Consider the following 25,995-nt stretch of genomic DNA (forward strand, 5'->3'; position numbering starts at 1 on the left):
TGTACACCAGGATAAGGAACCTGAGCAATGGCTAGTGATGAGGTAGAAATGTCAATGAGAAAAGGATTTCAAGTGACTACATAATTGGGAGACTTTATTATCTAAGGTGAGCTTCTGGATGGGAGTGTCTCAGTGAGTGTTGGCTCCTGCTGTAATGAAGTGCTCTTTGGAGATCCGGAATGCTTTCCCAGAAGTTGTCTTTAGATAAGCCAAGGTCGAAAATGCTGAGAGGGGGCAGGCTAGTGAAATCAGTGAGTGACTTAGGCCAGGGGAGGGCTGGTTGGGGAAGGGAGGACCTGACAGGTACTTCCTATCTCACTAAAAGTTTGTGTGGGAGTATGGGTCCTGTGTGCCCCGATTTGGGGAGTTTTGAGAAAAGCCTACAATTTGGATTTTAATGAAAATCAAATTGAGATGGGATAGTAAGAAGCCGGGAAAATTCCTTGGCAAGTGGAATACGGAAACAGAGACAGTGGCAGAACAATTTACAGCCACATGCAGATTGTCACCAGGGGTGGAAGGCCCCGAGTGCCTGGCAGGGTGCAAAATTGGGAAAACAAGAACCTCACCCACAGGATAACCTTTTCTTCCCAGGCCTTTCCTCCCTGGGGAGAACATCTAGGCCTCAGTTGTAGTTCAGCTCCAGGCCCAGAAGCAGCAAAACCTGGTGCTCTACACCAGGAACAATCGCAAGGACTAAAGAACCCCTGCCAATCAGTGGAGACCATGACCCTGAAAGGGCACACCTAGAGAACTGATTAATATTCTACTGAAACCCTCTCCTGAGACATCCCCTAAGATTCCTGCCTACAAGAGAGAGGTAAAAGTCTCAATCAAGACAAAGGACCCAGCTCACATGCTCACCCTCTGGGGAGCAGCCCCCACCATTCCCTTTTCCTTCTTCCCCACAGGCATGCATCTCCTAAACTGTATGGAAATGGGTAGCTGGCAGCTTGCCCTGGGCTGATCCCCTGAACCTGCCTCCCAAGGCCCCCTGTTCCCTGAATTCCCAGTGAGCTCAGGCAGCTCAGCCTAGGCTCTCCTGTTGCTTCTTCTATGCTAAGCCCTTCCTTGTTTCACTGTCCCCACCTTTAATAAATGTATCCTCATAGTCATCTGAATTCGTGTTGTGAAATCTTTCCTACACAAAGTCAAAAACCCACACACTGCATCGCAGCTGGTCCTAGGCGGACCCACTCAGGTCCAGGCCCCTGTCTGGGAACAAATGGCATTAATGCAAATTAAACAACCAGCATGACACCATATGGGACTAAGCAAAATATCCAGGGCCAGATTTGGCAATTGCTTATGTAGAAGGACCTGGAAGTTAATGATCCCTGTTATTATTTATTGTCTTATACCTTATCCCTTGATAATACTACATTCTCAGTTCTTTGAATTTTTTAAAGAATTGTACTTTCCTTTACAGAAATCTTTAAAAAGATCTGATAAGAAAAATCATCAACATTTCTTCAGTGGTTTAGTTCATACCAGGCGCTATGCCAAACCACCTGGCTTGGTCCTCGCCTGCAGTGGTTGTCACTTCTGTTTTATAAAGAAGGAAGGCTGCCCTGTTAACTTCCCACAACTCCTAAGTGATCGAGGCAGGACGTGGGCTGGTCCAGGGCTTCTGACTGGATCCCATTCCAACTACAGACTCCAGGCTGCCTTTTTCCCAGGAAAGGATTAATGTTTGCTAACGGTCTTTGGTCCATATTAAGCTGCTGGGCTAGGTGCTTTGCATAAATTTTCTCTCTGTATTCTTAAAGCAGCTCTAAGGAGTAATGTTATTTGTTCCTGATTTAATGATGAGGAAGCCACATTAAGAGGTTAATACATGACAGAGCTGGGGGTTTAGTCCCAGGTGTCTGATTCCGAGGCAGCTATAAATCCAGACTTTATGTGGGCCACTCTTACATGAGACACCCCTTGTTCGAGTTATGAGTAACATTTTTATAAAATCCTGGAGGCTAAGAGTTGGGTGTTGTTCTAGTCCAGTGGCTCTGATCAGGCGTGGTTTTGCCCCCCATCAGCAAGGTCTGGAGACATTTTTGACTGTCATGACTTGGTTTTTGGGAGGTGCGCTCTGGCATCTAGTGGGTGAAGGCCAGGATGCCGATGGACATTTTTCAAGGAAAAGGAACCCCCAACCTCCCAACATGGAATGATCTGGTCCCAAATGTCAGAGGTGCTGAGATTGAGATTCCTGGAAGGACCCTGGTCTGGTCCTCCCAGGTTCTGTATATGTTAGTTTTCAAAATCAAAGGTTCACACTGTTTGCTTGCAGGACATAGCTGTGTCCTATTTGGTATGTATATGTATGTATTTTTTACTATCATTTGCCCATATTTTAAAATTTGGAGTTTTCACACAAGAGCCTGGATTTCCAGTTTCTTCTAAAATCTTGGAAGACCTGGCAATACCTAGCATTCTCTACTAGCTGAACAGCAGCTGGCCCACCTGGCTGGGGCACCAGCCACCCAGCTTGTCCCAGGCCCAACCTGGCTTGTTTTAACTCTGTTACTTCCCTTGCCATCCCCTCCCTGATCACAGAAATCAGATAACCTTCTGCAGGAGTAGAAAAAGCAGTTCTTCCTGAGATAGTCTGTTTCATAGGGGCAGCAGGAATCCGCAGATGTGGAGTCAAAATGCATCTCTACCTGCACACCCCAGAGCACCCTTCTGGAGCCAGGATGAACCAACCTTGACTCCTTCATGACAGCCCTTCCAGTATCTAACATCACAAGCCATCTCCTGACTCTAGTAGCATTGAACATCCCTCACCTACTTCTCTGTTTCATCTTATGCCTGAGGATTTCCTCTGCCATTTTTAGAGGAGCTCTGAACAGTGCTTCTGAGAAAGAGGGCAGCTGTGGTTGTCCTCAGTCTGAGTGGATTCCATCCAGCTTCTTCATAGAGCAGGGGTGGAAAGAAACCTGCTGTCTTGCAGTTTCTGAATCTGATCTTCCGTGGTCTTGTTATGCACTTTACGTATTGTGAATCCTAGAGTATAACAAGTGCTAGAACAGTCTATCGTTCACTGAAGAAAAATGAACCTCGAAATGATGTGGTCATATAGCATCACTTTTATATGTGAAGGCAGCATGCTATTCTAATATGGGATTACTTTTGTAGCTGCTGTTCTCTGTGTGTGCACAGCAGACCCCCCCAGAGATTTAACGTTCTGGTGTGAGGCCCTAGAGTCAGCATGTGCACCACACATTCTTCTCAGACTTTGGAGGTTTTGCATATATCATTCTATTTCTGTTTCTCAAATGTAGGTAGATTAAGTAAGTGTAGGCATAGTAATTAGTGAAGTATACATTTGTTAAAAATATCTTTACACTCCTGCTTTGTGTATATACATATATTTTCTTACATGTAGATTTCAAAATGGTAGATAAGGAAGTATGGACCTGTCTTACTCTTGGTAATGTCCCTATTTAGAGTCTGTGAACTCTTTTTTTTTTTTACTTTAAATAATGTTTTCCATACTCTAAAAAGCTGGAAACCATGAATATGTTCTATAAGCAGGGGTCACAAACTCAAGTAAAATTAGTAAGTTGGGTGGGAGACAAGTGCCAGACCACAGGGAGTGGTGAGAACTGTGGAAAGTTAGTGAGTACATGTTCATTGAAAGGGGACAGTACTCTCAGCTGCAGCCACTTGTTGCCATAGTATCATTTAATGACACTCCAGAATGTTGATTTCCAGGTGAAGTTTCTTGATATTTAAACATTGTCAACAAAAAAGGGGAAAAAAACCCTATCGTGTAGGTTAAAGAAAACACATTTGCAAGCTTTATCTGACGTTAGGCTTCCTGCTTTGACTTCTAGTTTAGAGACTAATTCTTGTGGTATGTAAAATTGGGCATTAGTGTTTGGTAATGAACTTCTCCTTGGGATGGGGATGGAGATGGGATGTCTGTTTTATCATCATTCATCCTACTTTCTATGTATATCATATATTTTTTGAGTGTGAAATATCTCATAATTAAAAATAGAACATTAAAAGAGTTGATAGATACTTGAGTTTAGAATTGCTTTATTTTCTAGCCTTTTTTTCTTTTTTACTTTCCTGAAACTAGCGGGAAAGGTTTTTTTCTTTTTCTTTTTTTTTTTATCTATGAATTTGAAACTTTAAAGTTATTTATTTTGGAAAAGGGAATGAAAGCTCCAAGTTAAAATAGGAACCTCTTTTTAAAAAGATTGAGTTAAGGTAGGTTTGATTATAATTCTCCTACCCTTCAGGGCTGTAATGATTCCCAGTGACATTGCATGTCTGCCCTGTATTCAGATGGGGAGGTGTCCTTCTGTCTTCTCAGACCATTCCCCTGGGTGATCTCAGCCTCTTAATACCACCTCGTGACTGATGATTCCCAACTTGATGCCTCTAGCCCTGCCATCTCTTCATCTCTAGATCCTTATCCTGAATGTCTACACTTTAAATGTCCTGTTGAAATTCAATTCATGAACTACATCCTCAAATTGGCCCTTCTTCCCTAGTCTATGGCCTTCAGGCCAAATCCTGCTCACCGCCTGTTTGCAGACAGGGTTTATGGCACATGGCCATGCACTGCGACTGTGGAGTTGAGTATTTGTAGCAGTGACTGTCAGGTCTGCAGAGCCTGTGCTAGTATTGCTGTCTGGCCCTTTACAGAAAGAGTTTGCCACCACATCTGCCCAGGCATGGAATCTAGAGCGGGACAGATTTATGACTTGGTGCAGGTTTGATGCAAGTTTCAGAAGATAAAGCACATTCTGTTGAAAATCTGACCCTGTGATTTATATGAGAAACATTCTTGACTAGGTAGAGTCTACTTGTAGCAAATTATATGAAAACAATACTCAGTTAATGTCAGCCCTCCTTGTTTCCTATGTCTTGATATTTCACTTAATTACAGCTTATTGATTATTTGCATTGGCTACTTCTTTTTGATTAATCAGTTCTAAGATGTTTCTCCCTTCCATCCCCTTCCCACAATTCTTTTTAGGTGTCTTCCTTATCAGAGATACCTTCAGGTCTAATAGTCAACTTGATCTCTCTTTTAATGTTTCATTAGCATTTCTTCTCTGGTTTCTCAGTGTTCTTCCACATTGGTTAGCCAAATTTATGCCTCCAGAGCATTTAAGTCATAAATTATAGACTAAACAGGTACGCAAATGAATGCAAATATTTAAGTAAGTAAATAAATATTTAGAATGGCACAGAAATTTTTCTCAGCCACTACCAGCTACCTGTCACCTGTCAGTATGAACATTTATAAATCTACCCGCTTGAATTTCATGTGGTCATTGGATCCTTTCAGAGACATGGGCTGGAGTGGCCACTTGAACTCATGCCCAGCTGTACCTTGGGGAAAAAGATCAAAGTATTTCTACTTCATGAGATACGGTGAGTGCTCGGATGAAGGGAGCATGGGTATAGGCCTAGGGTTTCTGAGATGTTTGGGGTCCGGGGAAGGCTTCCCTGATGTGTGACACTTGAGCAGTCTTGATAACAGGCAGGTAGAAATGTGGGTAATGGAGAATTCTGTGAGGGAAGAAAAATGCTTAGGGGAAACCTAACACACTGAAAATTTCCTCTTTTAACTTAATATTTTTTGGTTAATAAATTGGGAAGAGACAGCTGTATCTGATTCTTAACTGCAGAAAAACTATCCAGCACTTATTTTTAAATTCATTAGGTAGCGAGTGGGTGTGTGTAGATCCATATGTTCTCAAGTTCAGGCTGAGTGTGGTATTTAAAGTCACAAGCCCCTGGATGCATTTCTATCCAATAGAAGGAGGAAGTCATCCTTCAAAGCTTTAAAAAGTTTTAAAACCAGCATATTCAGTTTTCTTTGCCTGATATAAACTGATGGCCATCTTTCCTGAAAGCAGTTTTATTGTACATTGACAATTTATTGAGGCATCATTTCTCACAGTGTAGCTTTTAGTTTTTATTGTACTTGTTCATCTCCTCTTATAGCCTCTCAGTATTCTCACTGCTTTTTCATTTTTGGACATGGTAGAATTAATAATATTGCCCGTACAACTGCACGATGGCAGGACTCAAATACATGACCACCACTGACGGTGAATACCAACTTTTGGAGATAGGGAGTATTGATGGGGTTTTGCTGTCATCCATGGGAGACCATTGTTAAAAAAGCTTCTGTTCCAGTTTTGGGGGGATCATGGTTTCAAAATCATTGAAGTAGGATTTAGGGGATCCTTATATGCAGAAGGTTGAGAAAATTAAGTTAATACTTTAGGAAGACAACTTTGGTGGTAGGTGGAGTTGGAATTATGGAGGAAGGGAAAGAGGAGAAGGTGAAAGGAACCTGGTGAGAGGCTGTTGCAGCTGAGTAAGGAAGCTCAGACGATGGCACTGCAGATTAGGTTGGGGAATATTTAACACCATAGTGTTTGGGACGAAGAAAAGGGAAAGGGAAGAGCTGAGGAGATTCAGATTATGGTTGGATGTTATTTACTGAAATAGGTAACAGTAATTCTACTGTCTTCCATTGTTTTGTAATGCTTCTCATTTTTTAAACTTATAATTCTTGTATCTACTTTGTTGGTTTTTTTTCTCCCACAGATGAATGGCTTGGAATCTGTGTGTGTATACCAATACTACACTGTTCATCTGAAATATGTTTTCAATCTGGTAGAACTGGTCTCCTTCAGCTTTTCTTTTTGTTATTTTCTCCTATTTTTGTAAAAAAAAAAAAAAAAGAATTTTGGTATCATTTTTCTAGTTCCTAGAAAAAATCACTTAGGAATTTGATTGGTTTGGAGCTCATTCATTCAAATAATATGTTGGGTGCCTGCTATGAGTTAGGCCTGAGGATATAAAAATATTGTAACTAAAACTGAGCAATTATGGTCTGGTAATTTGTACTAAACCATACTCTCCCTACTAAACCATAGGGAGAGTGATACCTTTGCAACATGAACACAGCACATCTCCTTATGTGTGCTTTTATGTGTCTCCAAAGTACTTTGTTTTTGTTGTTGAGAATTGTGCCTAATTAGTTTAGTGGGTAAATATGGGTGATATTAATGTTTATGAATAGACTCATTTATGCTATACCCTATTTAGCTACGATTAATCATTTTGTTACTTCTTGGCTTTTCTGTGTATACGTTATCTATATTTTCCTTCATTTTCTTCTTCCCTGTTATTTACTTCAATGATTTCTTTTTCACCCCTTATTTAATTGGTTAGACTCTCCAATATGTGTAGCTGTATGAAACACCATGAGGAATGTTTGTCCAGTTAAAATGCAAATGTCCTAATCTTAATGGTTCCCAGTTGGAATCCACAAGCATTTTTCTTCACGTTTTGGGATCATACACCTTTTAGTTCATCTGATGTTTGAGTTTTATTGTGTGTTAGTCATAAGATTGGCAGGTGACCTTCAAGGCGGAGTGCTGAATTTGTAGTAGTCTAACGATATGGAGAAAACAGTTGCATTGCACTCGACTGAGAAAGGAATTGGAAGAGAAAGTGGAGAAATGGTGAGAGAATGGCAGTAGTTACACAACCTCTGAAGAAGTGGTTAGCAGTCATCAGGTGATGGACTTATTTACATGCAGTCTGTGAGTCCTAGAGCAGTCTTCAGGAATAGAAACCTTGCTACCATAGATTTAGATGGAGGTTCTAGTAGTCCTCTCCTTAAAAAAATCATCCACACATGCACATTTGCATATAATCTCATGGACTTTTCAGACATCCTCAAGACTATGCCTAAGAAGCATAGGATTAAAGAAAACACACCTATGGTTGGCCGCTCAACAAGTCTAGTTAGTGGGCAGATGCTTAGCTATGATTCACAAGCTGTGAACTGTTCTCTAAAGAAAAAATATTTATAGATGTGCCTCACATGTATGCTTGTGTGTGTCGTTCTGCTGGTCTCCAAAGCCCATATGAGAACCTTCCTCCAAAAAGCAGAAATCTGCTTCTTTCAAAGATGATATTTGGTGATCACATGAGATTGTTTTCCCTTAACAGCTTCAGGGCGGGCAGGGGCGGTGGGGTTGGATGGGGTGGGTGGGCAAAGTAGTTAATTCAGTTGCGGTTTTTAAAACTTTTAGATATGAGCTTAACAAAAAACTGAAACAGCTTTAAGACAGGATAAAGGGTGTACTGAGCTTGAGTCTGAAGACCTGAGACACTCCCCCCCTGGCCCGTGCTGTTGGCTAGCCTTCTCTCTGACCTTCACCAAATCAGCCTCCCTGCTATGTTTCCACACCAGTACATCAGCTCTTGGTACCACATGGAACAAGCCTGGTATGTCGAAGAAGTTGGTGTGTGATAAGGAGGCATCATAAGAGTTGGGAAAATCATCAGGTTAGATACCACCTTACCACTGTAGGCCAAAAGAAATTCCAGACAGATTAAAAGTTTTGTGTAAAAAATAAACCTGTAAAATAAGCAGAAGAAAATATGGAAAGTATTTCATGCTCTGGCATGAAAGTACAGAGAATGAACATTAAAAGATAACCTATAGATTTAACTACATAATAATTTAACTACATAAATAATTAAATGATTAACTGGAAACAGTTGACAATGGCCACAACAGAGGATTAGTATTCTTAATGCATAAAGAAAGCTCTGTCATCAGTTTGAAGAACTCTACAAAGCAGATACCATGAGCAGAAAGATCACAGATGAAAGACAGATGATTAGTAAATATATGAGACACTTCAAAATGACAAACAGTTGAAGAAGCACATAGCTTTGAGACTGCTTTTTACTCACCAAACTAACAAAGTTTAAAATAATGATAACCCTGGCATATGTGGCTCAGTGGATTGAGCACCGGCTTGCAAACTGAGAGGTTGCTAGTTTGATTCCCAGTAAGGACATGTGCCCGGTTTGTGGGTCAGTCCTCAGTTGGGAGTGAGCAAGAGGCAACTGATCCATGTATCTCTCACACATAGATGTTTCTCTCCCTCCTTTTTTCCTTCTCTCTAAAAGTAAATAAAAGTCTTTTTAAAAACTCACATTTAAAATAATGATATGTTACTTCCGGCAAGATGGAGGAATAGGTGGACGCACCGTGCCTCCTCGCACAACCAAGATTACAACAACAATGATTTGCAGACAGAATATCTCTCAGAACTGACAGAGGATTTATCTGAATGGAAGTCGGTGAATGGAAGTCGGACAGCCAAGAAGTTGAAATAGACCCATTTATCCAGACCAGTAGCAGGGGCGGAGACAAGCAGCCGGGCCGGGTCGAGTGGGGGGTCGCGGAATGGAGAACAGGGAGCGTTGGGCGCATAAGGCAACCAGGAGCTCGTAAGGCATCTGGGGTGCACAAGATCGCAGCGGATGGACCCTGAGTAGGCAAGCAGCAGCTGGCAGATGCAGTGAGGTGGCGATTCTGGAGCAGGGAAGAGCGCACAATCAAGGATCCCAGGGAAGGGACCGAAGTCCCACGGGGAATGGAGCTACCGCCATTGTTCCCTCTCGACCCTGCCCTCACATACAACATCACAATCTAGCGACTCGTGTGCCCAGCGCTGGTGAACACCTAAGACTCCACCCCTCACCTTAATGGGAGCTACCAGACCAAAAAAAGAGAGAGAGAGATGGCTCAAACAGAAGAACAAATCAGTGCCCCAGAACTCATCCTTTTGAGCAACCAAGAGATAGCTAACCTATCAGATGCACAGTTCAAAACACTGGTGATCAGGAAGCTCACAGAATTGGTTGATTTTGGTCACAAATTAGATCAAGAAATGCAGGTTACCATAAGAGAAATGAAGGAAAATGAACAGGGAGCCAATAGTGATGGGAAGGAAACAGACTCAAAACAATACAGTGGAACAAAAGTAGAAAGAAACAACCAAACAGGAAAGAATGGAGAAATAAGAATTCAAAAAAACTAGGAGAAGCTTAGGAACCTCCAAGGCATTTTGAAACGTTCCAACATCTGAATTATAGAGGTACCAGAAGGGGAAGAGGTAGAGCAACAGATTGAGCATGTATTTGAACAAATAATAAAGGAGAATTTCCCCATTCTGACAAAGGAAATAGACTTCCAAGAAGTCCACGAAGCTCAGAGAGTCCCAAAGAAGTTGGACCCAAGAAGAAACACACCAAGACACATCATAATTACATTACCCAAGATTAAAAGGAAGGAGAGAACCCTGGAAGCAGCAAGAGCTAGAGAGACACTAACCTACAAAGGAGTTCCCATCAGACTGTCAGCTGATTTCTCAAAAGAGACCTTGCAGGCAAGAAGGGGCTGGAAAGAAGTATTCCAAGTCATGAAAGACAAGGACCTATATCCCAGACTACTCTATCCAGCAAAGCTTTCATTTAGAATGGAAGGGCAGATCAGGTGCTTCTCAGATTAGGTCAAGTTAAAGGAGTTCATCATCACTAAGCCCTTATTTTATGAAATGTTAAAGGGACTTATCTAAGAAAAGGAAGACAATAAAATGTATAGTAAAATGACAACAAACTCACAATTATGAACAACCACACCTAAAGCAAAACCAAAAGAAACTAAGCAAACAACTAGAACAGGAACAGAACCACAGAAATGGAGATCCCATGGAGGGCTAGCAGCAGGGGGGTGGGAGGAGGAGAGGGGGAGAAAAGGTATAGAGAATAAGTAGCACAGAATGTAGGTTGAAAATAGATAGGGGGAGGGCAAGAATAGTACGGGAAATGTAGAAGCTAAAGAACTCATAAGTATGACACATGGACATGAACTAAAGGGGGGGAACATGGGTGGGAGAGGGGGTACAGGGTGGAGGGGAGAGAAGGGGGGAAATGGGACAACTGTAATAGCATAATCAATAAAATGCATTAAAAAATAAAATAATGATATGTTGCTGCCTTGGAAGAGGTGAGGAATGTTGTGTCATATACTGCTGTTGGGAGTATGCACTAGCATTCTTTATTGACCACTATATTTTAGGGACCATTTCTAAAATTAGAGCCCTAATTCTTTGTCCACCATCTCTTACCCTTTTGGATTCCTTTTTTCCCAGTTTCTCCTGACCTTTATTCAGTCCCCTTCCATCTGTGACCTCAGTCAGTCTCCGGTTGACATCACTCTCAGAACTCTGTCCAGCTGACCTTTTTTTTTTTTTCCACCTGTTCTGCAGGGTGTGACCCAGAGAGCATCCAATTTTTCAGGCTACCACTGCCAAAATTTTACAGACTCCAAACTCAGCTGGCCTTTTATTACTGCCTTCTAGTCCTTGGCTGGTATCCCATCCCATTTTCCTAAGTACTTTTCCCAGACTTCTACTTTTCTTAGACCTACTCCACCCTACTCCAGACATACCCACTCTCCTCAGGTGACCTGCCTCATTTCCCAAGAAAAATGGACACAGCCACATTTCCCAGTCCCTGATGCTCCAGTGCACACAATCTTCACAGTCATCATAGCTTCCCATTTGTCACCCCCATTCCCACTTGTGCCACTGTCCCAGGGTTCTCCTTCCCATTTGTCACCCCTCACCCCTGTGCCACTGTCCCGGGGCTCTCCTTCCCATTTGTCATTCCCATTCCCACTTGTGCCACTGTCCCGGGGCTCTCCTTCCCATTTGTCACCCCTCACCCCTGTGCCACTGTCCCGGGGCTCTCCTTCCCATTTGTCACCCCTCACCCCTGTGCCACTGTCCTGGGGCTCTCCTTCATTACTTTCCTGTCTGCTCTCTCCATTGGCTCTTTCTGCTCAGCTGCTAATCAGGTCAGGTTTTTTGTTTTTTTTTTCAGCTTTCTTCTCTCCTCACGTGCCTTTGCGTCTCACTCTCTGCCTATGCCTTGTGTCTTGGTTCCAATAACCATTCTCCTTACAGTTTCCTGTCCTCTCTGCCATGGTTCGCATTTTTTACCAGTCACTGGTTTTTGCTTCACTGACACCACACTCCCAGTTCTTCCCTTCCTGGTGCTCCCTGGGGACTCCTTCTTCATTCCTAGAAGAGCTTTGGCTTTTCATCCATGTGTTCCCAAAGCTCTGCCTTTAGTCTTTATCTTTCCTGCAGTGCCTGCATTCCGAGTGAACTCCCCCAAGTTTGTGTCTGCTGCTGCTACTCACACTCCAAGTGTCCTGCCCAGGTGTCTCTGCGATGTCTCAGAGCCACATAGCCAAACACACACACTGGGCATCTCCATCCTAGTGTCAGCATGTCTGGAGCTTCTCTCATGGACTCACAGATCTTTTCTCCAGGTGAAGAGCCTTATTGTCCAGTTAGTCATTCATGTTGGAAATGTGATCCTGCTAGACTCTTCTTCTCACTGCCCACCCATAGCATGTCCCTAAGTGCTCCTGTTCATTGTACGTTAGTATTGGGTTGGCTGAAAAGCCTGTTAATGTCTTCTTCTGTAGGCTGGCTCTAGTAGTGCTTAGTTATCTGCATCTTTAACTGCATCTGAAACAGTTTCGTTGAGTTGCATTGTGACAGCTGTCATATCAGTGCGTATTTAAGAAGAGCTTATCAAAATTGGTGAATTTTTTCGTAAGTTCTTTATTTTATTTTTTCCATTATCATTTAGTCCCCTTATACCCTCTAAACCTCCCCATGGTGAATTTTTGTGGAGCCATTTTAATATTAAAATGGAAGAAGATACACAACATTTTCAGCATGTTATGCTTTATTACTTCAAGAAAGGTAAAAATGCAACTGGAATACAAAAAATATTTGTGCAGTGTATGGAGAAGGTGCTGTGACTGGGGTGGGGTACCTTCTGAACTTGAATATTTGTGGTTACTTTCTGTTCTGCTTTTAGGATTGTGTATGGTAAAAGGGATGTGCCTGTATGAAATGTTCTTGCTAGTAAGAGCACTTGTGATGATAAGAAAAGACTAGCATCCTATTTGAATCATTTCCAGATGTGATAAAATGCTAGGTTTGCCCACTAATACAGTAGAAATTCCTATAACTGTTTAAAATGCTCCATTTCGACTACTTCCCCTCCTGCCATTGTATTAATTTATTTTATAATTTGAATTTTTGGTAAGTTCTTAGGAACACAGCTATCATAACAACATGTTACAGCACAAGGTTGCACTGTTGTCTTGTCTCCACCATAAGTTCATGAGATTTTTCATGGTAGGAAAATTCTCTGTGAGGGAGGAACTGAAGACATTATGGGAGATAGTTTAATTTAAGAGGCTTAACCAGACACATGGGCTTATTTCTTCTCCCCCATTAAAATTCATTTAAATATTAGGAAAAATATTTTTAAAAAATTTTTGTAAATTAAAAAATGTGATGCTGAAAGTCATTCAGAAAAAGTCTTATTATGTAGTAACTCTATGAATGACTAAAGCAAGTGCAGTTTTATTTGTTCATTTATTGTCAAAGGTAGGACAATAGGATGTAAAAAAATCTTCAGAAAAGCTATTACATCCACTTAACAAAATTTTAAAAAAGCAGTCTACTAGGAAAAAGATAGAGTTCTTGGAAATTAAAAAATATATAATACTGTTACCAATTAACAAAAAGTTTCAAAAAGACTAAAAAGAAAGTCTTTAGAAAGGAAGTAAACTATGTTTTTATTTTCCAGGATATAAGAACCCCCCTTTCCCTCAATTTACATCATCAGGAATAGCACTAATAAAACAAAGAAGAGTCGTTTATCAGGTCATTACAGAATCAGAGGAGGATCCTCCCCTCTTGTTCCAGATCTCCTCTCCATTAACGTGAACACATCATGTCAGTGATTTTCAACCAGTGTGCCACAGGAATGTTTGAAATATGCAGTACCTGACTGTTTCATCAGGAGCACTGCACTGGCCCTTAGATTTGCAAATAAAAAAATGGCAACAGCCAACACAACAATAGCCATGGGTGTGAATGCATTAAAAGTATACCTATTGTCTTGGTCAGATTGGCAAAAAATGTATTTTTGGTGTGTGTGTGCCACAGAATTTTAGTAATTAGTGTGTGTGTGTCTTGAGGTGAAAAGGGTTGAAAATCTCTGCGTTAACGACTGCCATCTTTGTGCCTTTCTGGGACTCATAACGTCCTTTCCATTAACCAGATGGTTCTGAACTGGGGGCAGTTTTGAAGCTCTCCCCCAACCACCACCATTTGATTTGCCAGTATATCCAGACATTTTTTGTTGTCATCACTGGGGTGACCAAAATGTCAATATACAGTGCCAAGGCTGAGAAGTAGTTAACTCTAAATTGCATAGCAGACTTGCAACCCAGACTTTTCCTTTGTGTCCCAACACTTCGGAGACATAGAAGTTAAATTGGAATGCTGAAACTTGGCCATCATCTTTATGTTAAACTGCCTTAATACTTTACTAGAAAGTAGATAAAATCTCCAATTCTTTATTGTGCCCAATCTACCTGCACAATGAAATTTAAGGTGTGACATCAAGAATGACACTTAGTAGGGAAAAAATGTCCACAGTTAGAATGTTTGGGACATCCTTCTGCAGCTTTCTGTCTGGTTCTTTCCCAGGGACTTTGGTGCAGTCTCACCATCCTTTGGCCAAGTTGTGGCTGCCCTGACTAATTGGAGGTGGCATGGGAAGTTAAGCTCTTTGCCACCATTCCCTAAGAGGTCTCCCCACCCCAAACTGTTTCAGTGTAAATGTCATATGCCTCCATGTTTTCCCGCTTCCCTTCCACTCCCTACCACAATATTGCAGTGAGATCTTCAAGAGGTGAAATTCCTTTCAACTTTGTCTCCTCCAAAATGTCTTCATTTTGCCTTTCTTTTTGAGGAATATTGTCATTTGATGTAGATTTGTAGGTTGGCTGTTTTTTCTTTCAGCACATTAAACATCCATTTCCATTGTCATCTGGCCTCGTGTTTTGATGACAAGTCAGCCATCGTTAGTATTGTTCTCCCCTGTATGTGAAATACTCTTTCTCTTCATCTGTCTGCTTTCCATATTTTCTTTTTATGTTTGTTTTTTATCAGTTTGATATTGTATCTTTTTAGATGTGTGTGTGTTTGTGTGTTTGTCCTGCATAGAGTTCTCAGCTTGGATCAGTGGGTTGATATTGTTCATTAATTTTGGAAACTTCTCAGCCATTGCTTTTTCAATATTTCTCCTGCCCAAGTTCTCTCTCTCTCTTTTTTCTGGCACTCTGATTACCTTACATGTATGATATTGACTGCTTGATAGTATCCCATGAATGCTGGAACCTTTGTTTCAGCTTTTTTCTTTTTTGTATTTTAGTCAGGATAATTTATTTCAGTTCTCAAAACTCTGATGAAATCCCTCATCTATTCATGCATTCAGTCCACATTTTTCACTAGGTCCTTGAGCATATTTTATTGTAGTTGTTTTAAAGTCCCCGCAAGATCATTTCAATGTCTTGCCTATCTTTGGATCTAGTTCCACTGACTGCATTCTGTCTTGATGAGGCATCACATTTTCTATTTTTTTCTTGTGGTAAGTTTTGAATGAATGTGAACTGTGTGTAGAAACTGAGTAACGTACTTCTTCTCTTCCAGTATGAGCACTCAAGTCATTCAAGTCTGTCCTTGTGTGAGTCTGGGCTTTGTTGTTACCTTTGACATGTTCAGTTCACCACTGGTTTCAATTTCTTTGAGGTGGAATTAATTAAAACTTTCCTTTTTGCAGGTCTGTTTACCTCAGTTCTCTTGCCTTACCCCCAGACTTCTTCTTTTTAAAAATATTTTATTTATTTATTTTTAGAGAGAGGGGAAGGAAGGGAGAAACACATCAATGCATGGTTGCTTCTTGCACAGCCCCCACTGGGGACCTGGCCTGCAATCCAGGCATGTGCTCTGACTGGGAACCAAACCAGTGACCCTTTGTTTTGCAGGCCGGTACTCAATCCACTGAGCCACACCAGCCGGGGTGCTCCTTCTTTTTTTAGACTGAATAAATATATCTTTATTTAAACAAACAAACAAACAAACAAACCTAGAGAGCACAGTGGAAGGAGAAAAAATTATTTTCCTTTTCTCCCTGGTATTTATTTATTTATTTATTTATTTATTTAAGTTATTATTGACCCTTATAGATGTAGACTTCTTTTTTTTTTTTTTAAGATTTTGTTGATTTTTAGAGAGAGGGGAAAGGAGGGGGAAAGGCACAAAGGAGGGAGCAACATTGGGGAGGAAGGCACAAAGGAGGGAGCAACATTGATGTATGAGAGATAACCTTCAACCCAGGCTTGTGCCCTGACTGGGAATTGAACTATTGACCCTTTGGCTTGCAGGCCACACTTAATTCATTGAGCTACAACAGCCAGGGCTAGATGTAGAGTTCTTAATAGGACTTGTCTAACTGCATCAAGAGACCTTGTCTCAGTCTCCTTGCCCTCCCTATGGTAGAGGACCACTGCCTAATATGCCCAGAGTCCTGCAGGGTTGCCCTCAATTTCTCTGCGCTGCCCTCGGACTTCAGTAGACCCCATGCACCTGAGCTGGGGTGAGGGACAAGGGTTCTCCCTAAGGCATATTACTTTGTGTCCATTCTTATGCTCTGTCTCTCACCTTTGCCCTCACTGCCTTAATGTCCCTTCTGCTAGCCAACACCCACAGTTCTAACTCAACTCATCTATTGGCTCTCAAAAGCCATCACCAGTTTCAGAAAACCTTTCTGGTATCCTGGATCTGCATTAGATGCCCTCCCATCGTCTCTATAACCTTTGGCAAGTTAACTTCTTTGTGCCTAGGTTTCTCATCTCTCAAAGGGGTATAGTAATAGTATTGATCTCCTAGTTATCTTTAGGATTAAATGAGTCAATATGCATAAAGGACCTGAACTCAGAAGTTAACAGGATCTCTGGAGCAAAATTCCCCAGATTGAGAGCCTAGCTGTGCAGCTCTGGGCAAGTCACTTAACTTCTTTGTGCCTCAGTTTTCTCATCTGTAACATGGAGATAATAATGCATAGCCCATGAAGTTACTGCTAACTTTAAAGGAATTTATTTTTGCAAAGCCCCTGGAACACTGCCAAGCACATAGTATGAACTTAGCAAATGTTAGCTATGATGCTGATGATGCCAGCCCACTCCTCAGAGGGCCCTGTGTTCCTCCTGCCAGAGCTCTCACTGCACTAGAGAAGAATCCCTCATTTCCCTCAACAGTCCTTGAGCTCTGTCAGAGCAGGGCCATATCTCTTGTTTATGATGGTTCATGGAAGGGAACCCTGTAGATATTTCCTTAGTGACTAACTGAGTGAAAAGGTTAGTGGCGTAGTCTGCACGACAGCAGCCTGTGGTTCGGGCTGCATAGCTGCATTCAGTTTTTCCATTATTCTGAATTCCTTTTGAGTAAAAGCCTCCTTTAAAAAGGGTTAATTTTCTGTTTTGAATCATCTGCAGTGTCCTTTCATCCGTCAAGCTGTGGTGTTGGAATGCCCCTTTCTTTAACCTTCAGCAAAGGGCAAGTGAAGATTTATGGTGTTCTCCCCCCAGAATTTACCCATCATCTCTTAAAACAGCCTTACCCCAGTTTCCTACATGAATATTTTTTCCCTTGATTTTGTGCACCACTCTAATTATGGAACTTTCTACCCTACATCTGTGACATGTATTCCTTATAGAAACCAAGGGTCCACACTTCTTAGTTTCTCAGCATTATATGCTTTTTAAGAATTGGTAATATTTCTTAGAGATATATGCTTTTGAATATTGGTAATATTTCTTAGGTTATTTATAGAGATACAGCCCTACATTTGCAGGCACAGCTTTGAAGGTTTCAATATATTCTCATTTGCTCTTTTATTGTGGTCTTTTAAAAGTTGCATGAGATTGTTGATGCAAATAGAAATTGAGGTGCAGAGAGGTCAAGGATTACATTTTTAGATCGTACGATTAATTTGTGGTGGAGCTAGGGCCAGCATCGGGCGTGAAAATTAACTAAGAGAGACTCAACCTTGGTCATTAATCTTGAAATCCCTCTCATTCTGAGGGTCCAAAGACTGTGTAATTTATTTAATGGGAGCCTACCTGAGTTTCCACACCCATGAAACAGGGATAAGAAGAATTGCCCCATAAGAGTACATGTAGTAAAATAAAATATGTGAAAGTACTTTCATAAAAGAAAAGAATATACAAATGCAAAGTAATACTTAAGTTTCTTTTCAATGTAGTGTTGGAAATTTGGTGATTAAGTTGGTTATGATTCATGAATTCCAGTTTTTATGATTTATCTTTTGACCAGAGAGCTCCTTATTTTATAATTTTTTTAACTTTCAAAAGTGTTTTTTAAGTTGATAGTTTACAGCCAGTGATTCCGCTACATTCTGTTAAAACAGCAGCATGTAATTATTGACCAGGATTGGACAGTTTGGATTATGAGTCTGTCTGTCCCCTGGATAACTGCAGAGGCCCTCCAGGTATTCTCCCTATCTCCGTCCTATACTCTGCTACCAAAACTGTTATTTTCAAGTTTAAATCTGAGTTTTAGATTTGCCACTCCATTGTCAAGAGACCATCAGTGAGTGGCTCTCCTGTTGCCCACTAGTCCATAGCATGCAAAGCCTTTCTTCTCAGCCAGGTCCCACACTCCCTATTCAGTGCTCCAGTGCAGGGCTCTCTCCAGATCCCCTCTTCTGTGCTCTTTGTGTGTGTCTGTCTTATCTAAGATCTGCTTAGACTGCTTCCCTGTGAAGCTTTTCCTTACACACAGTCTGTCATTCTTGCCTCTGTGCTCCCAGAACTCTGAAGAAGTGATTGTTTATATTCCTGCCTTTCCCATTAGCTCCTCAAGGGTGGGACTGTGGCTCATTTCTCTCCTTTTCTTCTTCCTCAGTTCTTGAGATTCAGTGAGGGCTCCACGAGTACTGGCTAAATGGATGAAGATCTAAATATATTGTAGCAGGTCCATCCTAAGCTGGTTTCTATCTAGCGGGTTCTTTGGCCCCTCTGTGAATGAACATTGCACTTGAGAACCACCAGCACTGGCCTTTTTACAGCCTCATCATCAGCAGTATGAGCACAGCACAGCCACTTAGGATGTTGATTCGTCGATAAAAGGTTTTGCCAACTCACCACATACTCAGTTTCTAAGTTTCTGTGTATAGTGTGCCTATGATTCTCTTTGGTGGCCTCCAACCCACACTGCATTTTCACAACCAGCCCTTTGTTTTAAGTGAACTGCCTGCCCTGCTCTGGCTATACATTTGACACAGCCTCTTATCTTTGTGTGGCCTGTGCTCCACCAAAACTTCTTCCAGAAGAAGCTAGCACTGCTTGAATAACTGCAGGAAAGTCGTTCAGAGATAACACTTGCTGCCTGGCATTTATCTGAAGGTGGTTATTTGTTGTCATTCTTAGAATAGCTGATACTCCATGAATGCTCACTAGGTGCCAGGGACCATATTTAATAAGATAAATAAGATAAATGGGGTAAATGAGATAATGGTGGTTTTTGGACAGCCACTGTGTTGGTGGTATTGTCATCACTCCTATTTTACAGTTAGGGTCATTCCATTTGATGGTGGAGGAATCATAGCTGTAGTTTTTACCAGGCGGCAACACTGGTACTCAAAGTCAGGTCTCTCTAACTACAGAGCCACAACTCCTAGCTCCTACCACATACTGTCTCCTTATTCTTTGCCAAAAATGAAATTTAGAATCTGTAATCTGTCAGCTTCTTATCACTCAGCTTACTCTGCCTATGAAGGCAAGACAGTTAAGCCAACTGTAAAGCATACATGAGACCACATTCTAGGCAGTCTTGGCTTGGAGAAAGGGCACTTACAGCTTATTTTGTTCCTACCCTGTCCTGCTAGTTATGCTGCCACCCAGCAGCTATCAGCACTTAGGACCCTTCCAGTGTAGGGGTTCCCAGTGGGGGCTGCACTTTGGAATGGCACAGGGAGCTTTTATAACAAGCCAGGCCTCCCACTCCGAGAGGTTTTGATTAAGTCATTCTGGGTGGGAGTCCAGGTATTATTCCTTTAACATATTATTTATTTATTTAATTAATTTATTTTTAGAGAGGGCAGGAGAAAGAGGAGGGAAACATCAATGTGTGCCCCCTACTGGGGACCTGACCTAGTCCGCAACCCAGGCATGTGCTCTGACTAGAAATCGGACCTGCAACCCTTTGGTTTGCGGGCTGGCACTCAGTCCACTGAGCTACACCAGCCAGGGTTATCCTTTTTTAAGCGACTTTTTTGAGATATACTTTATCATAAAATTCACTAATTTTAAATGTTCATTTCAGTGATTTTAGTAAATTTGCGGACTTGTGTAACTATCACCACAGTCCAATTTTAGAATTGTTTCATCGTTCCAATAAGATCTGTAGTTAATTCCCATTCCCATCCTTATACTCTGCTAGCCACAAATCTGCTTTCTGACTTTATAGACTTGCTTTTTCTGGCCATTTCATATAAATGGAATCATCTGTGTTATTCTTAAAGCCCCCCCCAAGACTGTCATATGTAGTCCCCTACATTGTGGTTGAGAAACAATGATATCTCCTACATTTTTTTTTTTTTTACTATTGTTGCCTGGGTTTGGAGTGGCTCCTTCTGGGGTTGTCTTTTAAATAAGCTATAAGTACAATGGGTCCTTATAAGCTGGGCTGAGAGCTTAATGATCATTTATAGTCTGCTTTCTATGGGAACGTGCTTTTTAAGGTCCAGATGTGCTGACTTAGGAAGAAGCATTTGGAAGAGAGCCTGCACAACCTGTCTTGAGCTGCAAAGTGCCTCCCTGCCGGCGGCCACAGCACTGAGTCAGAGATGAACCCCCACGCTGTGTGGCCTTGACCTTTACACTTCACTGTAGATTTTCTGTGGGGTTTTGTGGCTCTTGGCCTCTTGCACTGCCTGCCAGGGCAGCAAACTGCCGTCCCACCCACCATGTCCTCCCAGGTCTCAGCTCTACGTGCACTGTCCTCATTGTGACACTTTGCAAAATAAATCTCACATAAATTTGCCTGCTTAAATAAATTCTGAAATCTCAAACTCAGCTGTCTCCAGGCCTAAGCAAAGACTAAACATGACTAGAGCAGGCTGGGGAGGGAGGGACATAGAAGTCCTTGGGTGACCGTTGAGGGGAGTTACACGGTGTGCTGGTGGCCTTGAGATCCCTTTCTGACTTTGCCATAAGCAGGAATCACTGGTGGAGCTTTGAGACTTAGCATGTGGTTTCTGCAGAGCTAGCAAACAGATTCCATTTCATGTGCTGGGGGAAAGCCAGCCGACTGATCAGAAAGCTGCAGGGATGAGCTTACTCGTGTGGGAAAATGATAATGCTCAGGTCCATTTATTCTAAAATGTAACAATCCATCTTTGTCATTGATTGGAATCAAATATTATGGAGACTCAGTTAAGATTGATAACAGTTTTGTTATTGTTTAAAGTAAAAAAAATAATTGTTACTGAGCTGTAAATATGTGGGCAAAATTCCATCATTGGGGGAAATTATTCAGACTATAGAACTTTATATGTTTTTTGCCCATATTATTACCAAATGTTTTCTATTGGACCATTTTCTCCTCTGATAAATACCCTATGTTTTCAGTATTATCCATGAGGATAATTTTTTCTTTTCCCATACTATCTCATTAGAGTAATGTAAACTCTTTTATGACTTTTAAAACTTCTTTGTGGAATGAGTAACAAATAGTATATTTATAAAGTATCACTGGGTCCTTTATTTTTAAAATCCAATTATGTGGATTTCAGATTCCTTCCCAGAAATGTAAGACAACTAATCTAATGAGAAAAAACAGGGAGAATTTATCCTGGCTCTCTATGAAATCAAACATGTGCCTCTGCACTGGGCACCAAGACTCCGGTGGGTTTCATAAGCACCTGTGACAGGAGATGACAGTACTGCAGGAAGTCTGGGTCCCGGCACAGTGAAATGCACCACTTAGCTGTGGCTCTGGCCACTGTCATTTCACTGCACATACAAATTCCTATCTTTTCTCGGCCTTTTGGCTAAGATCAAGTGTAGTATTTGTTCTTACCAGTCTAACAAATTCCTCTGCGGGCAGTGACCAGGTGGTGTTGTTGCCCTATGGACACACTGAAGTTCCTCAGTAGATTGGTCAGAGTTTAACTTACTCATCAAGATGCACCTGGATATTCTGAGGTAACCAGAATTTAAAATCAATGTTTTAAACCTTCTCTCCATGCTCCACTTCTTTTTTTGTTTAAACTGGTGTAGCAAAGTGAATGTGTAAGTAAAAAAAACAACAGAACTATGATGTATACATTTATAGCCCACAACACACAGTGCTGTGATCTTGGGAGTGATGGGGGGCTGTCAGTGTATTTTTGGTGTTGTTAGTATTGGCCCCATGTTTGCCCTTCTGGGTGGAGAATAGCTGTGAGGATTGAAAAGGAGCAGTTTGGTGGGGTCTTAAAAAGCCATCCCCTCTCAATTTCTGAAACCCAGATTGGGACAGCACAGAAATCCCCTTTCAACATCGTAAGAATTTAGAAGTGATTAAAAAGGATTGGCATCTCATGGGAGACTGTATTCCACTTGTACCTAGGTCAGGGGTTGTCACACTCTGGCCAATGGGCCAGATCTGGCTGCAGTGGCTCAGAATGGGTTTTGCATTTTTAAATGGTTGGAAAAAATAAAAAGAAGAATATTTTGTGACATATGACAATTGTGTGAATTCAAATTTCAGTGTCCATAGATAAAGTTTTGGGAGCACAGCAGGTTCATTTCTTTGTTGTCTGTGGCCACTCATTCTCTACCAGCAGAGCTGAGCAGTGTGGCAGAGACCACATGGGTGGGCAGTCAGCCCGAGGTGTTTGGTTTGGTTTTCCAAAAAAGATCTGCTAACACCTGACATAGACAGCTGTATTTATTAGATCTTGTCCTGAAATCTGTTTATAAGTAGGGATAAGACAGAAAACAGTTGTTCTAATGTGTCAGCATTTGGGGGGCACATGGTTAGGTATAAAAGGGTAGGTAAAAGTGGGTAGGTGGAGAAGAGATGTAATTTCTGATTTCTGTCACCAGCATCACCAATGCCGGGCTGTGCCTCCATATTTGGACTCTGTTATCAGAGTCAGCCACCCCCGTTAATTTTGGCAGCAGCTTCTTGCACGTGAGGCAAAATGTCTAGCAAGAGAAAATATACCTCCACAGCAGTCTCGCGTACCAGGCCTTTGAGTGGGGTTTGCGCCACACCTGTGAGAATCACTGGTGCAGACCTGGGAACAGCAGCCTTTTCCTATAAATGGCCAGATTGTAAATATTTTGACTTCTGAATGCCATATGGTCTGCCACGGCAATTCACCTCTGAGGTTGTCCCGTGGAAGTAGCCATAGACAGTACATAAACCAATCAGCCTGTGTGTGCTCCAATAAAACTTTATTTGTGCACACTGAAGTTTGAATTTCATATACCATAATTTTCTGTGTCAAAATATTTATTTCTCTTGATATTTTTCAGCCATTTAAAAATAAAAATTACTCTTCACTGCTGGCCATACAAAAATGGGTGGTGAGCTGGATTTGACCTGCAGGCCTGGTAATATGGCTTACTTTTTGTGTGTTTTGGATTAAAACAGATTAATTTTGGAAGGCAAGATCACATTTTAATTTTAGTCATTGTGGATTTTACTGTGGAACACAATTCTACATATATATGACTGCTCCTCTGCCCAGTGTTCTAGAACCGTTTTCTTGCTACATGTTTTGAAATATAGAATATTTTTTCCAAACCCTTCTCTATCATTGTGATAGCCATTTACTTTTTTATTTATTCATTCGATGTATTATTTGTTAAGCACCTACAGTGTGGCAGGCAGTTGCTAAGCTAAGGTGCTAGGGGAGGAGTGATGATGGCTAAGGTAGGCTTGGCCTCTGTGCCCTCGAAACTCTCTGGCTAGTGGGGAGGAGGTCATTGATGCTCTGCTTAGAAGATCACAGCATGCAGAAGGTGTGGACTTGAGCATTTGTTTCCTTAGCCCCCAGAATCCATACTTTATGCAGATGCGTGTGCCCTAAGTGTACAGTCAGTACCCTGAGAAACAAAATGGTGGTCCACAATAATGGTGTTTGCATTTTAGTGTAGTGGTGGCAGAAACTCCTCTAGAAATTAGTCTAAGTTAGATATGGAAATTGTTAGGCCAGCCAGTTCAAAATTTTCCTTTGACCCTGTCTCCTAGTTTAAGCATTTTCTGATTGACTGCTTTAGATAGGGAATGTTTGTGTTTTCTCCTGGCCAGATGAGTGGGCCGAGAGGTACATCCTGTTAATCATGACTGTGAGGTTGGACATTACTACAGCTAGTGCAGGGGAGGGTGAACATATCAAGGCCAGCACAGAACTGCTGCTTAGGCTTTGGGAATTAATTATGAGGGATAAATCTTATGCTTCACCAAAAAGTGATAAATACATGAAAATTGCTTGATATAAGCCTTGGTTGAATGACTAGTGAAACTGCAATGACTTGCATAGGAAAAAACAAACCCCAGGGTGAAATCGAGAGCGGAAGTGCCTTCCTGCTTGTATTGTTTTTCCAGTTACAGACAGGAAGCATTCAAGTGGAGTGTTTCCAAGCATAGAACACTGGACACAAAGAAGGCTCTGACAAAGCAGAATAAAAAGCTTGTATACAAAATGTTTAGGTCTGTGAGTGAAATGTCTGATTTAAAACCTGGGTAGCAAGCATTATTTTGATTATTGGATAACTTTGTCCACCACTTTATTTTTTTGTCTGTAGGTGCAAATTCAGTATACTGCTCTCCCCTTTACTGATGAATTTAAAAAACTGGTCAAAGACAACACATCTCAGTAAAAACCAGGTTTCTTTGGCTAATGTACTATAAATGCCTTTTGAATGAGTACTTGGGCCAGTATTCTGAACAATGCGGGGATTTTCCTTAGGTAAGAATTCCACATCTCTGGTAAAGATGAACAAAAAGTCCAAAACAATTCAGCGTAAAGGGGCTGAGCCTTCGACCATGACAATGATGAGGGAGATCAGGTCTTCGGGCCACATATTGGGCGAGTTAGAGATGGTGATGATTCTCTAAAATAAGGTAGAGTTGGACAGGCCAGTAAGGATGTCCCATATTCTTGGATTAGAAGAATTAGTATTGTTAAAATATCCATACTGCTCAAGGTGATCTATGGTTTGATATAGTCCTTATGTTGAACTCCAGTGGCATTTTTCACATAAATTAAAAAATGATCTTAAAATTCATATGGAAACACAAAAGACACTGAATAGCCAAAGCAGTCCTGGGTAAGAACAAGGCATCACTTTCTCATTTCAAACTGTATTATGAAGGTGTAGTAATCAAAACAGTATAGTATTGCCATAAAAATAGACACATAGACCAATGGGACAGAATAGAGAGCCCAGAAATAAACCCATACCTACATGGTCGACTAACCTTTGACAAGGGCACTAAGAACTCAGTGGGGAAGGATAAATTCTTTAAAATGGTGCTGGGAAAAATGGATATCCTCGAGCAAAAGATTATAAGTGAGCTCCTGCATTATACCACTCACAAAAGTTAACTCAGAATGGATTAAAGAGTAAAATGTAAGGCCTGAAACCAAAAAACTTCTGGAATAAAATAGGGAAAAAGCTTTTTGAAATTGGTGTTAGCAATAATTTTTTTTAAAGATTTTATTTATTTATTTTTAGAGAGGGAAGGAGGGAGGGAGGGAGAGAGAGAGAGAGAGAGAGAGGGAGAGGGAGAGAAACATCAATGTGCGGTTGCTGGGGTTATGGCCTGCAACCCAGGAATGTACCCTGGCTGGGAATCGAACCTGGGACACTTTGGTTCCCAGCCCATGCTCAATCCACTGAGCTACGCCAGCCAGGGGATGGTGTTAGCAATACTTTAATGGATATGATACCAAAAGCACTGGCAAACAAATAAATAAATAATAAATAAATAAACAAACAGGTGAAACCACATCAAACTAAAATGCTTTAGCACAGCTAAGGGGACAGTCAACAAAATGAAAAGGAAGCTTGTAGAATGGGAGAAAATATTTGTGGATATATCTTTGATAAGGGGCTAATATTCAAGAAATATAGAGATCTCATACAAAGCAATAGCAAGCAAACAAACAAAGAAAACAACCCAA

The 25,995-nt window shown here is 41.3% G+C and overlaps 1 protein-coding gene and 1 pseudogene across 5 annotated transcripts in view; both read left to right on the forward strand.

The window, feature by feature from the left end:
- Positions 1–25,995, forward strand: part of ARHGAP17 (Rho GTPase activating protein 17) — an 88,686-nt gene that overhangs the window by 3,912 nt on the left and 58,779 nt on the right. The window lies entirely within an intron of this gene.
- LOC114513496 lies at positions 21,845–22,054 on the forward strand (annotated as a pseudogene).

The sequence above is a fragment of the Phyllostomus discolor genome, chromosome 3 (assembly GCF_004126475.2).
Source record: "Phyllostomus discolor isolate MPI-MPIP mPhyDis1 chromosome 3, mPhyDis1.pri.v3, whole genome shotgun sequence".
Taxonomy (NCBI): Eukaryota; Metazoa; Chordata; class Mammalia; order Chiroptera; family Phyllostomidae; genus Phyllostomus; species Phyllostomus discolor.